At 39.9% G+C, this 12,736-nt stretch overlaps 1 protein-coding gene across 1 annotated transcript in view; it reads right to left on the reverse strand.

The window, feature by feature from the left end:
* Nucleotides 1-12,736, reverse strand: part of zfpm1 (zinc finger protein, FOG family member 1) — a 73,483-nt gene that overhangs the window by 44,484 nt on the left and 16,263 nt on the right. The window lies entirely within an intron of this gene.

Here is a 12,736-nt window from a genome sequence, read left to right on the forward strand (position 1 = left end):
TGAGATGGTAACAACTGCATATGTGCAACACCTTTAACAACTGAACCACCTGCAAGCACAAACTATTCTTGAGTTCGAATAATTTGGAAGCCATCATGTCACTTGATAAGGTCAAGAAAAAGCTACAAAATGTGGCGATTCATATTGTTTGTTCTCCTGGTTGAATAAATATATATATAATATTTATAATATTTTTTTTCAATTATTAACTGAAATGATGATTTATTTTATTTAATTTGAAACATGCAAACATATGTCACGAGTCATGCCACAATTAATTACATCATAAGAGCACAAGTCAAAATAATAGCTCAAAAAGGAGTAATAATGTATTCAATAAATTAACAGGAATCAAATCCATGGTTAATACATTTCATTTCTTTATAGTTCTTCAATTTGATGATTCTGGAACATTGTGTGAGATCTTGGCTCAGGTCATTCCATAACTTGACACCAGATGGAGAGATACAGAAATGTGTTTGTTGACATCACCCTTAAGGTTGTAGATAAAAATGCTTTTGTATATTTTTGGTAGAAAATGTACTCAGTCCCTGAACTTAAGTATTTGATTTTGTATTTGATTTCAAAAACAATATATTAATGTGTCTTTAAAATCTTAACAAAGCTTTGAGTTAAACTTCTTATGATAAAAGAAAGTGCTTCCAAACTTTGCCGTCGTGTGTCGAGTCATTTATTTCAGGACAATGTTTCTTTAATAGCATCACAGTTTGGGGTGTGAACAAGCGGCAAAGGAGGGGAAAAAAACACTAACAATAGGATATTTTGGGAACACTACCAGCATTATCGACCCATGTACTTGCCCGGGCTCAGACAGGTTGTAAATTAATTTCTGATCTTGTGTTGTAACTAGTGCGGGGATTGTTCCTGGTCTAAAGCCGTGACTGGGGGCGTATATATTTACACCGCTGGAACAAAAGGCCTCTATAATCTATACAAAGCACACAACAATAGGCGTGAATAAAGACGGGCGCAGAGAAAGGAAGAGGCAATTTTTCTAATTCTGTTAATTTCACTTCCAAAGCAATTAAAAAGCAGGCGCAGAGATAATGCTTGGAAACAATCGCCGCTGACAAAGTGTTTCTGTCTTTGTAAATGAAACATCTTTAGGCTAATTTCAACTTCCACGCCTGCATGCTCCGCGCTCTCATTTCAGATAAAAATGAGCACTGCAAGATTTGGACCCGCAAAAAAAAAGAAAAAAAAGAAAAAAGATCGATCCGGTACACAATATTTTTAGAATGAGGTCCATCTAATTTTCAGTATCTATAAGGGCATTTCCCAGACAATTAATTTTGCTTTAATCAAAATTGTACAAAGCCAGTTCAGAGTCGGAAATTCCAATTAAATTCGCCGGTTAGTTAAAATGGAAGTTTGAGTTACGAGTTTTTTTTCTTCTTCATTACTGGCCATGGTTTTAATGAATCAATCACTGCATCACTGCTTTCAGACATCAAATGGACTGGAAAAGTTTTATCCAAGGAGAAGTAGTACAGGCTGGTTATGTGGATAGCAGGCCCGTCGTGATAAGTGAGAGGCGTTAGACTTCATTTGGCCTGTTTTAATTGTGACAGAGTGATATCCGCCGTAAAATGAACTGAACTGTGGCGCAATCCTGGAAAGACATGTGTATCTGTGCCAAACCAGGGACATTTGTTAAAAGGGGAACGGTCTAAGAACAAGGCCCAAAGCTGTGCTCGGCCCTAATCGGAAACTAAAGGCCAATGTTTTGTGAGATATATCCAGAGTAAAAGTGATGCAACTTTACTGTATACTTTTCTAGTTATATTTAAAAAAAAAAAAAAATGATGTTACACAGACATCTCCTTATGGTTAAACGATTCATGATTTAGGTTCTGTCCGCGCAAACAATTACAGTAGAGCAAAATGCCTCATAGATTTTTGATGTTTTTTTGTACAGTACAGAAATAATACATGTTCATTATACATCATTAATAATATTGGTGCTGAAATGTAAATAATTGCTTTTTGGTTTCATGATATTGGTTCAGCCGATATTCTGGTTGGGCCTTTAATTAAATCTAATAAGACTCATTTTACTGGCTGATTCAATAACTATCCATTTTGGAGCGTCCTGAGCAAACTTCTGCAACAAAAAAGAAAGCAAAACCATCACCATTGTCAAATTTAATAGAATCAGACTCGCCACATTAAAAGCCACATTTCTAAGTGGTAAATCTTTTCAACCAGAAAAAGTATGCCATGACTCAAAAAACAATGTTAACAAAAAAGATTAAAAAAATGACATGACACAATTGGATCCATCGGGCAATAAGTTAAATATGTTTTAAAGAAAGAAATGCCATGTTCTCCCATTGTACTGATTTTGAAGGATTTTGTGAGGCCTTTTCCCCATTCAAAAGATGTAATATTCTGATTTGAAAAGCGCTATTGGGTAACAACGTAGGACTGTTGCCACAGCAAATCCCTCAAATCAGGAAGGAATCATTATGCCAGAAACCCATGAATTAGCATATACTTGAAACCAAAGTATGGATAACGGCATCGGAACTGAAAATGCTGGACCATTAAGACTATAGCATGAACATGAAAGGCTAAAGAATGATCAAACTCATTTTACAGAACTAAAATGTGCCGTTTTATGGAAAGTTGTATGGTAATTCCAAAGATTGTCAAACACTAAAGTAATTAAAGTTATAGTTTTTATTGCCTGTCCTCGTCATCATGGTGATATAAACAGCACAGATGTGTAGGACTGGACTGCGCGTGAGAGCCCTAAGAACAAAGTGAGCTGCAGTGATGAAGGCAGCACAGATACAGCTTCATTAACTGAGGGTCCACATCAAACTGCTCCACGCTCCTCTCAAATGAAACAACACACATCAAACCCAGACGCACAAGAGCGATTAAAGCCACTATAAGACACGCTGACGTCCTCTCTAGCACCTGAGAGAGGCCCTCAGCATCACACAGACACTTCAGCCAGCAGCAACGTAGAACTCTCAAGACCACGTTTACCACAGGACAAGTGGTGGGGCTTATGATGGTTCTTAAAGGGTTGTCAAAAACATCAATGCCAATAAGAACATTTGAAACGGTTTGAAATAGTTGTAGAATAGTCCTGATCTGTATTCAAATTACAACTACATTCATTACTACATACAGTACTATTGCATACTATTTGTCTGAAAGAGTGTGGTTTTATAGTGGCACCAAAATTGGTATTGAATATTGAGCCTTTTTAGTAGGGTTAAAATTAAGGTTGAAATTTTAGTATTGTGACAATTCTTACTGGCCCATTTCAATCAATCAAACTTTTTCATCCATAAAATGTAACACAAAGTGCATTAAAAACATTCCCACATCCCACCCACAACCACGACCGCCTGACCCACAAAACCAAACGAGCCCCTCACAGACAGACAGTCACATGCACGCACAGAATCAGAATCACACTCTCCAACCTACATGATGAGTACAGAAGAACCAGGAAACGCCATCAGGAGCAGCGCTAATCACCGCAGCACCAAAACGAGTGTCTTTACTAAAACTGTTCTGCTATTCTATTAGACGCAACGGTTTCCATAGAAATCCAGCCGGCATTTTCTCCAGTCCGTGACTCCCACTGATACGTTCCGTGTTTTGCGTCGCTTTCACAAGCAGCGGCAGCAGCACTGCTTCTCTCAAACACGACAGGGAGATCCATGGGACAGATGCAGAAACTGTCCCAGCTCAAGAGTAAGTTAAACTAGAGTCAGTGGATGGTATTAAAATCAATATTAATGCTTACTCGCAATTTGTGGTTGAGAAAAGGCAAGAAACCTCTTAGCATAAGATAAACCTGGTAGCATTAAATGTAAAGTGAAGTGCATTTCATATATCAGTGTTTAAGAAGATAAGTTGTGCAGAAAATAATTATTAAATGAATGTGTTGTACTTGAGTTTCATTCATGCAGATAAGGTTTGAATGTCAGAATCAGAATCAGTTTATTGCGGTTGTCCGTGAACAAAATTCACAGGCAAGGAACTTGCTTTGGTGAAAATAAAATTAAATGAAAGAACTATACGTACTTACATTACATTATTCCCAGATAAACATATGTTTATAAGGCATGTTAACAACGCAAATAATAATACAAACAACTATAAACCTAGTAAGCATTAAGGACACCAGCTCTTGAAAATAATACATAATACATTTTAAGTTTGCTGATTGGTCACTTTCCTGCACTGAAATGCCTCAGGTCAGTCACTGGATTCATCTTGAAATCAGCCTGAACCTGCCTTGTGAGCACTGCCCATTGATCACTGTGCGCTGACAAACTCACCACAGATTCATCCCACTGATCTGAAATCTTACAAATGTATTGACTTCTTCCTGTGGATCTACACTTCACATCTGATTAGAAAAGTACTGAAAAATCAACTGTGTGTGCTGTGGGTCAAAACTCTTGAAAAACATCAAGTTGCACAGACAAAGCTTATCATTAAACTTAATTAAATTCATACTCCAATATATCTGACTGATAAATAAGCAAGAATATATATCTTAACTGTCTATATAATTAATAGCAAACAGATAAAGTTGCACATGTTAGATTAGGTGAAGGTAAATTACTTGGTTTAAACAATATTTCCTGGTTAGTTTAGGTCTACAGTGTTTACGTTTTTGAATGATAAAAAGTAATAAGGAATCTGCCACCAAATAAAATAAACCAAAGTTTAAAAATATGGAATGATTTTTGGCAAAAATGTGTGTACACAGCAGGATGTCACATCAAAGAACCTGGCGTAAACAGAGTCAGAGCGAGCAGACGCAACAACATGTGAGTCTGATTTAGTCATGTTTGAAAGATCCAGACTTAATCTGCAAATGAAAATCTTACTAAAAAAGAAATTGTTACAGTACATTCTTTACCCTTGTCGGATTAGTAAGGGATTTGTGGCTCAAATTAAACAACAACTACTCCAGGAACTAGAACATCTTTCGTACTTGAATAGGAATGTCAAGATTATTTGGTTTATCGATTGTCAGGTCACAATATTCTCTTCCTCTGTTTTCCTCTCTCACGTTCCCTTTTAACAGTATAGCGTAAAACACATACTTCAGCTACAGAAGGCGTACAACTACAGAAGGCGTACAACTACAGAAGGCGTACAACTACAGAAGGCGTACAACTACAGAAGGCGTACAACTACAGAAGACGTACAACTACAGAAGACATACCACTACAGAAGGCGTACAACTACAGAAGGCGTACAACTACAGAAGGCGTACAACTACAGAAGACGTACAATTACAGAAGATATACAACTACAGAAAGGCGTACAACTACAGAAAGGCGTACAACTACAGAAAGGCGTACAACTACAGAAAGGCGTACAACTACAGAAGACATACCACTACAGAAGGCGTACAACTACAGAAGGCGTACAACTACAGAAGGCGTACAACTACAGAAGGCGTACAACTACAGAAGGCGTACAACTACAGAAGGCGTACAACTACAGAAGATATACAACTACAGAAAGGCGTACAACTACAGAAAGGCGTACAACTACAGAAGACATACCACTACAGTAGGTGGCAGTAAATGCACTTTTTCAGTTTGCGGCCGAGCGCCATTAAAAGTAACACAACTAAAACATAATAATGTTTTTTTTTTAATGCAATCTATTGATATTGTGACATCCCTAAATTGACGATACTTTTGCCTCAATTACTCGTCTACCGTGTAATCGATGGTGGCTTGGTAAGCAGGTATAAAGTTAACAAGTAGCATCCTTTATTTACACGTTTTGCAAATGGTGGGACACTGGGATATTTGTCAGAACGGGTTTTGCTCCCATTTGTACCACTTTGAGTCTAAATCTGAAACCACTGCATACCACCTGACTTGTAGCACATTCACACTATCATTCATCCTCTCCTCCGTCCACTCCCCCCTCTCCCTCCCTCTCTCTCTCCCTGTCAGAGCCTTTTTTTTGTGTGGAGCGAGTGCGGGGCTGTGGAGTGACTGGGAGCGTCAGTGTGCGGATAGCTGCGAGCCGTTGGCGGTTATCGCCTCCTGCAGACTCTCTGTGCCGGTCTGATCTGTCTCCTCTTCATTAAGCAAATACGCCGACGTGGAAATGAAAACATAATAGCTATTTGATTTCCACAGAGATATTTTGCATATTGGTTCGGAGCTGATAGCGGAATTTCATCAAGTCGTTTTTTTTTTCCTCTTCTTCTCCTGCCGCCTCCCCCCCTCCCCCCGTGCCGTCCCTTTTTAAAAACTGAATTACTGAGCCGAGCTGGGCCGCCTCTCACTCGCATTTCCTTACATTGCTGGGAAGACGAGAGAGAGAGAGGGTGAAATCTAGTTCCCCAGGAAGACTACTTAAACGATTAAATATCCCCCTATTCTCGGCTTTTTTGATAACAAGGAACAAATTTAAAGAATTGCCTGTGCTTTAGGTTGGCTATACTAATCAGAGATAGGAAGGAGAAAATTAACTCCTTAATGAGCAGAGCGGTGGGGGTGATAAGGGTCCTGAGGAGACAGCGGCGAGGCAGAGAGGGGCACAGACACAGCAGATGGAGATATTAGTGGTCAGTCCAGGAGGAGCATTTAGGGCCCCACTAGAGGGCAGTAGACAGTGAGAGCTGACCCCTGAGGGCAGAGGTGACCAGCGCTAAACTGTTCTTAGAAGTAAATAAAAGCACCTGCTTGGATTTTAAAGTCAGGTCAATAAACCCTTAACAAGTTGTTCAAAATGACAGAATGAAACCAACTGCAGGCAAAATTAATTAGACAATAATACACTTTCAATATTTAACTAACAGAAAAAAATAAAAATAAATAAAGAATCAAAAAAAAATTTAAAGCAACAGTTTTGAAAAACTAAAATTTGTCTTCATAAAAATGCTAAACGTCCATAATAATCTCCTATTAAACAAACCAAATAAATGCTGAATACAATATATATTTAAGCCAGGCTCTAATATCGCCCAGTTGTTTTCATTTTGCTAAAACCGTAATTTTTTATATTTTGTGATATTAACAGGCTAATTCCAGTTTCTCCATTGAAATGTTCCTCCTTTTTACAATGTTTAAAGGCTACAGAAACATTGCAAAAAAACATTGCAAAAAATGTTAAGTATGGTTTGGTAACAATAACGTTACATCTGTCACAACACAAATGGGATCATAAAACATATTGTGCCGCTCCCGTGAGGTCATCATAGCTCTATCACACAAACTCTCTGAAAAGCAATAAAGCATGGACACAATTCTACTGTACATGATTTATTATGCCCAATTCATTTATCACTAGGAAATTAAGTCTGTATTTCTTTTGATGTAAAGCTTTGAAAGGATCAGACTCCGTTTCCTCAAACTCAAGGCCGCCTCTTTCCAACACACAACTATCAAAAAGCAGAGCAGCGCCGCAGAGAGCAGGTGTTCTCCGTCTGCAACACAATCTCATACTTCACTCACTCAGTTTATGAGTTGTATTAAACTAAACAAAGAGCTCGTGCACTCTCCAAACTTGTATCATCAAGGAAAGCATATTGAAACAGACACACAAGTTTGCATTAAATAAAAATCTGGTGAGGCACTATTTACTGATTCACAGATATTAACATACATATGGGGTGGGAAATATATTCATAAAATGATAAAACATAAATAATTCAACTTAAAAATAACAGAAACACTTAACACCATCTTCCAAACAAGGGCATAAAGTGATATTTCTGCCTTTTTCTGGTACATTTTATTCAACGATTTGTGCGATACTTGAACCTCAACAAAGACCATCTCCTCTAAAATGTTTCACCCTTTTTGAAGTTATCAGTGGAACTACATGAACAATGTCTGCTCCTGCCTCGTCCCTCGTCTTTGTGAGTCTGAGCTGGTGGTAAACGCTGAGGGCAGGGGCGAGCACAGGTAGAGTTTCACATAGAGACACTCACACAGAGAGAGAGAGAGAACTGGGGGAGGGACGTTAGCATACAGCTGAGCCCAGACCTCGGACTATTGAAGTCAGGCATGCAGACGAGAAAGGCAGCCCGATAAGGCCCGCTGATAAAAGATAGAAAATAGCAGCAGATTTGAACTTTCCCACCGTCCTAAGATCCGCAAAGAGGGAAGAGGAGGGGCCGTCCAAGAGCTTATTGAATCCTATCCTATCTACAAACCATCCACCCCGACGTACACCCCTCTTGAAATCCAAAAAAAGGCAAGGCCGCCGCGGGATACACGCTTGATACAAAAACAAAAGTGGGAGTCATCACATAGATTATCGCCAAGTGTAGAATGAAGAGTTGAATAAAAAGGCAGGAAGGGTCGAGGAGAGGTCGCGGTGAGCTCGTCTTTCCTTTTAAAAAAACGCACACACAAGGTCAAACTGTGTGGAGTGCCAGCATCGCTCGATCCTCTGGTCCTATCACCACTGTTTCCAGCCCTATCGCGCTCCTCGTCTGCGCCGCTGATAGTGAGGCGGCCTTGAGTGGAATGTGGGAAGATTCTCACAGTTCGGGGAAGTACGATAGTGCGTGTGTGAAACGAGCGGATCGCAGTCATTCACGAGGTTCAGGGAGCGGCAGAGGGGGGACTTAACACTTGAGATGGTCCACATGTTTGTCCAGATCTAGGTCTGATCTATTGACCTTTTACTGAAGTTGTTTGAAAAGAAAATGTTTAATTTTGGTTTTCCCTAAAGTCACAGTCATATCATTTGCCTCCATTTGCCTTTGTTTCGTTACTTTAATACTACTTAAGTTGTCTGTTTAAATATGTTTTGTACCATTGTGCATGAATTATTGCATGAATTGTTGATACTAGTCATGGTCACTGGTCATGAGAATTACTATAATTACTTATCATTCAATAAATCATTCAAAACAATGATTTTTGAACTCAATACAAATCGTGTGCCTTTTTTCTTTGCACTAGTGTGTTAAATCTGATTGGGCCTTTTTGTAATTTTTCAGTATAACAATCAAATTTGAGCTGTAAACGATTGAATAAATTACTTATATGACTTAGAATAGCTTTCCAGGCAATTATATTTACACAATCATGCAACAAATAATTTCATATTCCAGATAAATAAATTGAGTAATTATTAGTTAAAAAAGTAAATTTATGAACTTTATTATAACTTTCATAAATTTGTGTGAGACATACTATGGATGAATAAACAATGTTTATTATTGGACAATATCAGATATCAACCACAGGAGCAAGACAAATATCGGGTATTGTATCGGCTCAAAAAATCCATATTGGACCATTGGATTGAATATATTTTTTTTAAAAGTACTGTAAATGTTGAAAATATGTAACATTTGAATATATAAAAAGCATTTGTCTTTTTACTTCATTAGTTTTAAACCTCAACGCAACACCTTTTTATTGGATTGACGTAATATTGTCTGTCTATTGTTATCGCGAAATATAGAAAACAAATTCATAAATTAACCATTATCGCCCAACAATCCCTACTTGATAAAGCCATGTGAAAAAACACATATATAACACGTATATATATATATATATATATACACAGTATACATTTAGCCTGTATTATTTATACACGTATTAAACAGCAATCATGAATAAGACACTATAAAGCAGTTACTCTTACTAGGCCACAGTAGCACCTTTACATTGCACATACAGTCACTAAACGAGTTTGTGACCAGCAGGAGGTGTGCAGGCTGTACAAGTACAAATACCACGAGAGCAGAGAGAGAGAGCAGAGAGAGCAGAGAGAGAAAGAAAGAAAGAAAGAAAGAAAGAGAGAAAGAGAGAAAGAGAGAAAGAAAGAAAGAAAGAAAGAAAGAAAGAAAGAAAGAAAGAGAGAAAGAAAGAGAGAGAGAGAGAGGGTGCTGGGGGAGATAAAGGGCACACACTGATAGAGATAAAGACACAGACAAGTCTCGCTAAAGAAAAAAAAACAAGAAACAACGGGGGGCGGGCTGCTCCGCTCGCACAGAAAGTGGGGGGGCGCGCTCACAACTTGGGGCTTTGCATGTGTTATCTGCGCCTCTGTCACAAAGCTTCAAGTCCAAATAAAAATAGTGGTGGCAGCAGTGTGTCGCGGCGATAGGCCTCAGAGCGAACAGAGCGGATGTAAAGGAGATATAAATGCGCTCCATGGCTGCCAGCGCCACTGAAAGGGGCTGCGTTCAAGAGCGGGGCATCAGTGGAGCCCCCCGCCGGACCGATAACATCATGTACCAAAATGTGTGTGTGCCGTGTGAGACAGAGGCAGATCATAATTACTACACACACACACACGCGCGCGCGCACGCGCACACGCACACGCACACGCACACGCACACGCACACGCACACGCACACGCACACGCACACGCACACGCACACGCACACACACACACACACACACACACACACGCACACACACGCACACACACACACACACACACACACACACACACACACGCGCACACACACACACACACACACACACGCACACACGCACACACGGGCCAGCGAAGCCAAGACCACATCTCATCTCTCCGCCTCGCCAAAAAGAAAGCGCCGAGGCCCCTCCCCCCACTCCAAAAGTCACAACGGGATTTGTGATGGGAAAAATGTGCCTTCCTCAGATGATGGTCAGATAGAGCGCGAGTACAGCCCAAATGTCAGCGATGATAAATGGAGGGGTGCTGAGACAAGATCACAGTCACACAGAGTGAAAATACTGACACTGTAAAGGCATAGAACAGGAGAGGGGCAACAGCTGTCAACACTGCGTTTGAAGAATCTATCCAACTTTAGCTTTGGCATTCAAATAAGCGCCGCAGACGCCCAGCGCGGGTGGATGGCAAACAGGTGTAGGTGCTAGAAGGAGAGTCTGAAGGCCGAGACCAAACACCATCAGGGTAGGCTCAGATCCAGAGTGAAACAACTGATGGATGAGACAGTTTCTAGGGTTTCGGTTCAGTTTCGATATCCTTTTGGGCTTGGGTGTGTGAACTTTTATCTATACAAAACTGTTCTGTAGTCAGTTGAAGGGTGATGCTGTAGCTTTTTGCCGTTTCGCTGTCCGACTGCACATGTTTAGAGACTTGTTTTTGGTTAATATCTACGTAATCATACAAAATTTGACAAAGTTCAACACCTCCCTCAGTATAAATAAACAAAAGGGAAATTATTTTTCCACAATATAACGTCACAAAGCGGCGCCATTATTCAACTCTAAGGACACAATTGTTGTGAAGTGAATACTAGACTTCAAAACCAAAATATACGTAATGGCTCAGTCACTGCCAATTTTTAACAATATGAAATAGAATACGTAATTTGACTTTGGCTAACGTGCCATTTTCAGTATGTGCACAGGTATTGGTTGAAATCAGGGAAACGGCGAACACTTAAAGCCAATATATCAATACAGAAACCGAAAATGCTGGATCCAGGTGGAACAAGAATGTTATTGACATATTTTTAGTACGTATGTTTATTTACCAAGTATTTAAGTCACTTGGTAAATAAACCCAAAAATCTTCAGTTTAAAATCCAATGTTCTTCTTCAAGCCAATCTACGAAATAAGCCGATCTTTCAAACACTAAACAGAAAGGGAAGATGTGTTTACTTCATTTTTTACAAGTACTGCTATTTTTATACTTCCTCTAGCTTATCAGCACTTAAAGTACACTATACTACACTCTACCGTCGCAGTTCTAACGCCTAAAGGAGCCTGCAGTGAAGTGCTCTGGGCCATGTCCTGACCTAGCCTCTGTTAGCTGCTGCTGTAGTCTGTAGCTATAGGCCCGGGCCTCTTAGTCTGATGTTTGTGCACGTCTGAGTGTGCACGGATGACTCCCGAGATTATTTTAATATCAGGCCAGTGTGGATTGCTGATAATGTTTAAAGGCAGGGCCCGCTGGACTCTTAGCTGCTAGTACCTATCTGTAATTAGTAACCGTTCCCTATCACTGATAAGATAAACCACGCCTGACCTTTTCCATTTGGTCGTCATGGAAACCCCCCACCCCACCCTCCCCACACCCAGACCCCCCTTCTGTATTATTTTAGTGATTAAACAGCAAATAGTGGATGAGATGTGAGGCGGTGATAAGGGCTGATTAATAATAGTGCTCAGTCCTGGGGGGAGGGGTCAGCGTCAAATGGGCCTTTGTGGTGAATAATGGAAATTTAAGACTGAGCGAAATAAAAGCGGAGGCATGATGAGAGTATGAGGGGGCCATGGCCACACTATGAGGAGCCACATATAGGTGCTAAGTGCTGCGGCTGTTTCGCTGGATGAATAATGAATGGCAGGGCTCAAGGTTAGGTTTAAGCTGTGGTTTAGAAGTGGACTCACCTCCATATGAAGTGAACTGCGGATTCTGTCGATGAACTACAGCTCCCTGAAATTCACACGCTCAGAAGGAGTTTATAGCATACTCCAATGGGCCACTGCACAGGTTGTGTGACCGTTTCATGGTATAACATACCTCATGTTTCATTACCTAAACCAGTGTCGCTCAAACGGTCTTCTGCAGTTCTTGTGATTCATTTAAAGCCAAAGGTCTTGTATTTTTGTCCACTTTGAGATTAGTCCTAGTTAAGAATTACTCAAGACATGCTGAAATCCCATTTAAAACTTAACTTAGACTTAGTGTAGACTTTCTACACTCCTTTCCTAGACGGTTTAGTTGTGGTGGTAGTAGTCAGACAGATGGACATTTTTTTAAAGTGGCACTTAATAA

Source organism: Eucyclogobius newberryi, unplaced genomic scaffold, assembly GCF_026437365.1.
Source record: "Eucyclogobius newberryi isolate DKJ021-1_F unplaced genomic scaffold, fEucNew1.0.hap1 SCAF_7, whole genome shotgun sequence".
Lineage (NCBI taxonomy): Eukaryota > Metazoa > Chordata > Actinopteri > Gobiiformes > Gobiidae > Eucyclogobius > Eucyclogobius newberryi.